The following is a 4,579-nucleotide window of genomic DNA, read 5'->3' on the forward strand; positions in this document are numbered from 1 at the left end:
GGGTGGCGGCCTCCGTCGCCGCTCAGCGCGCCATGGCCGCGCCGGGGCCCCCCGCGGCGGGCGCGGAGGCGAACGGGGCCCCGCGGGGAGGAGGGAGCGGAGCGGAGCGGAGCGGAGCGGGGCCGCACTCGTGACGGGCGCCGCGCTCCGCCAGGAACTGAGGTCAGGCGGGAGGGAGGGAGGGAAGGAGGGAAGGGAACGGCGCTGCCCGCCCCCGGCACCCGGCAGCGGGGACCGCCCCGCCGGGGAGCCGCCGCCTCCCGCCCCAAATGGCGCCCGCGGGTCCCCACAGAGGCGGCGGCGGCGGCGGGGGGGAGGACGGGGACGACATGGCGCTGGGTCCCTCATGAGGCAGTGAGGGGACCTGAGGGGAGATGGCGCTGGGTGCCTCACGGCCCTGGGCTCAGTGAGGGGATGTGAGGGGAGATGGCGTTGGGGACAGTGAGGGGGTGAAGGGCGATGGCATAGGGTCCCTCGCAGCCCCAGGCTCAGTGAGGGGGTGTGGGGGGAGATGGCATTGGGGACAGCGAGTGGGATGAGGGGAGATGGCTTTGGGTCCATCGTGGCCCTGGCCTCAGTGAGGGCCATGAGAGGAGATGGCATCTGGGACCCTCATGACCCAGTGAGGGGACATGAGGGGAGATGGTGTTGGGTCCCTTACAGCCCCCTGAGGGGACATGAGGGGACAACAGTGTTGGTGCCCACTGAGAGGACACATGGTGGGTCAGCAGGCCCCAGTTTGGGGACACCAGGCGAGGCGGCCACTGGACCCCCAGGTCTCCTAGCCAGGGCCCAGCCTGTGGCTTTGCTGCGCTTCGGGATGCTGGCAAGGGCCAGCCTCAAAGGAAAGAGAAGTATGCAGCAGCACGAGGGAAAAATGGGGGGGGTCTCCACCTGGCACCCCACCACCAAGGGCTTTAGCAACCCTGAGACAAACAGAGGATCCGCCTCTCTGCTAAGGTTCACGTGCTTGGTGGCATGGCACCTTGGAGCCAAAAATGGGCCAGATAAGTGTTGCTCAAGCCCAAACCTCCATCGGTGGGAAAAGATCCTAAAAACCCCAACTACGAGCCCCACTTGCCATCACAGGACAGAGCTAGGAGCTGGTGCAAAGGCTTAATAGTGGTGGTGGGGTGTTAAAGAAATAAAAGATAAAATTAATAATAAAACCCTCCTCCTAAGATTCAGGTGAAAGGTCCTGATGCTGGAGCTGTCCCTCCAGGCTGGCTTATCACCCTTGCAACTTTCAACACTGATAACTGAAAATGGAACCGAAAGTAAAAGCAATTAAAAAAGGCAAAGCCAGAAGCTCTCAGGGAGCACATTCCCTATGCCATTCCCACCCCTTCCTCTGTAAATAACCTGCTGGCAGGGAAGGGAAGGGCTGAGCCAGGACTTGGAAGAGAAAACTCACCAGACCCAAGCCTGCTCTTTCCCTGCAGTCGCATGAATGGCCCAGCCAGTTTAACAGCTTTGGAAACTATGGGAGAAACTCCCAGGGAAAGGAAGAGAGTGCAGCTCCTTAGTGCTTGGATTAAAACCGAGCCAAACCATAAAACTCTTCTCAGCTCCCCACCAGTGGCTGGAGAAGCAGAAGTGTTGCATTGAGTGAGATCCCAACAAGGATCAGAGCTTGTCTCGGCACCTGGGGAAGAAGGTAAACCTCTCCTGCTGAACTGGGGGGAAATTAGAGGAAAATGACCCCACTAAAATGCACACACAACTACTTAGTAGCAGCCCTGAGCATGAAACATTCAAGCCTGATCCCTGACAAGTCACTGGAGGGACCAGCAAGCCAAAGTCAGCCCCTTTTAAAGAAGCCCAACAGATCCAACACACCATTTTATTCTTTACTGGTGAATTTTAGGATTTAAAGCATGCTCAGGGTATAAAGAAAACAAGCTGTACAGCACCAGCCAGCAGGTAAGTGCATCTGTTTGCATTCTTCATTGCTCTGGAGGCACTAGATGCAGCATATACACCTGTGTAATCCCATGGTACGGCAGACTTCCTGGTCTCCTACAGTTTTCCTGATGTTTTGAATGCCTCATGTCTTGTTTTACTTCAAGTAAAATGAGTTGGTTGTAATCCCTTAAAGCACCCACCACACAATTATGGGTTTATATAGGAAATTCCCTGCTCCCAGCATTTAAAGACATCTCCCATTCTCCCTGGACAAGCTTAGAAAGAACCATCCCACTCCCACCACATGATAATCTGCTTCCTACCCTCTTCCCAAGAGATTTTTAACTCTTTGCTCAGTATTTACAGCCTGAAGTTAGCATGAAGAACATTATCCACAAGGAGAGGAACCATCAGGTCAGGTGTTTGTCACAAAATGATAGCAAGGACAGAATGAGTCACTGAGGTGTATCTCATCTCCTGCAACAATGTGTGCTAAGTGCAAGATACCATCCTCCTAAGATACACGCCTTATCCTGCAGGGCACTTCAATAATGTTGCCAGTGATCCGGAAGGAAATTAGAGAGACAAAAGAAGCATTTCAGGAGGTAGTAGCATACATTTAGGCAAGAAAAAATTTAGTATTAGGAAAAATGCAAGGAAGAAACCGCAGGCTTTTCAGGATAAGTGAACAGTGAGCCCTGCATCTCATGACCAACATGCAGCCTTGCGAGCACACCTCCATTTCCACAACCAGGCACAAGTGTTTTGATTTTAAAACTCTTCCCATTTTCATTTGTTAACAAAGGGACTCAAGACTAGACACTCCTTTGGCAGCTGCTGTTGTGAGGGATTTCAACCACCAACCACTCACATCCTTGTCTGCGTGACTCAATGCTTTTACTGGCAATCACGACAGCACCTTGTAATTAGTAAGCTTGGTTGTCAGAGACGATCATGTCATAGTGGAGTAATTACACTTCCGAGGGGGTCCTTCACCCCATTTATCCCTGAGGAAAGAAGGGGTAGAGAAGATAATCAATGTAAGGCTGGAGTGAATCAAAAGCCAGGCTGGCCAGCATGATTTCCCAAATCCTATTCTGGTGACAAATCTACCCAAAAAGTGGTTCACTTGGCAAAGCAACGCCAGGCACATGCTAAAACCATGAGACTGCAGAGAAGCAAGGCAGTGGATTTAAGTGAGTGGCACTGTGGAATTCATGAGTGATGGCTCATCCACGTTTCTGCTGTTGACCATTCTCTGAACTATTCTTGTGCAGGAAGTCGTATGACACAATACTGACCCCTCTGCATCCAGCTGCTGCTCTTAATGCAGCCTCTGCACCCACGTGACTACTCAAAAAACCTTCGTTTATAATTTTTAAACTCTAGACCTCTGGGGGAATCCCTTGTCCTACTCCTAAAGCTTCCATAAAAGATAACAAAGGAAATACACCAACTTGCAGTAAGCTTTACATTTATTACACAGGGCCTGAACCTTGGCCATACAAGGGGCTGCAGATTTAAAAGTGCTAATGTCCCGATTCAGACAGACTGGGACAATCCCTAACGTGAACCACGCTGTTATGGTTGTGTTAATTTGCACTTCTGTACCAAATACCACCTTCATAAAGGAGAAAGAATAAGGCCCAAGTACTCAAAATCATTTTCAAACAGTCAGAGCATTAAATTCTTAAATCATCTCCCAGCAGAAGAAACTGCAAACAACATTTTGGATGTATGAAAACATTGAACAGGGCTGTAGTAGCCCACGCGTTAAAACCTTCCCCTTTCCTACCCCAAGACCAGAATTCAAAATGTAGTTTTGCCCTCCTAATTAATACCCACCTTAATGACATAACTTCGCTATAATAGTGACAACAGCATCGCATGTAGAGCTCTGAACATGTGAGGAGAAAACCACTGTCCAAGAAGTGCTTTGTCACAGCAACTGATTCATAACCCTTTGTGGTTTTGTGTCTCTGGTACCAACACTGACTGCTCTCTGGATATCTGAGATTTAATGGTCAGTGCTTGTCTCAAGGAAAAGTGCATCTGTTTTTCAAGATAGGAAAAAGGAATTACTGCTCCATGGAACAAATGCTGCCGCTTAGGGTTAGCTGACTGCACCGCAAGTTTCAGAGGCGGAAGATCCTCTACTCCACCTTTCGAAAACATGTCTATTACATGACACTAAGAGAATGGGACTTTTAAAAAGTTATTTCTAACGAAAACTGTCATGAGCTTTCTAGGGATATAAATGCCAATTTTTTTATGTCCCAAGAGAATAGCTTTCAGCTCCAGAAAAATAAACCCAACCATCTCCTAATCTGGCTGGAAATGAGGTATTTACACAGGAGACATAAGGAGTGCCTCATTCATTTTTCCAGCCGACAGTGCTGTGGCCATGTGCTATGTTTTGTGTGGTACTCTAATGCTCTTCCAAATCCTGCCTGAAGGATTCAGCAGCCGATCCCCATAGAAGGGGAATACATGAATTTCTCATGCCTGTTCTCAGGCCCTGTCAGCTGGAATAATTTTAGCCACAGATTTCTACTTGTTATGTTCAAAATGGCAACATTTATGTTAAGGAAATTCTATCTGCTTTGGAAAAAAAGCCAGAGAAGGATTTGATTGCAGAGATGCTGACCTCAGAAACACAGACAGACCAATCAAG

This window comes from Harpia harpyja, chromosome 7 (genome assembly GCF_026419915.1).
Source record: "Harpia harpyja isolate bHarHar1 chromosome 7, bHarHar1 primary haplotype, whole genome shotgun sequence".
NCBI classification, from domain to species: Eukaryota; Metazoa; Chordata; class Aves; order Accipitriformes; family Accipitridae; genus Harpia; species Harpia harpyja.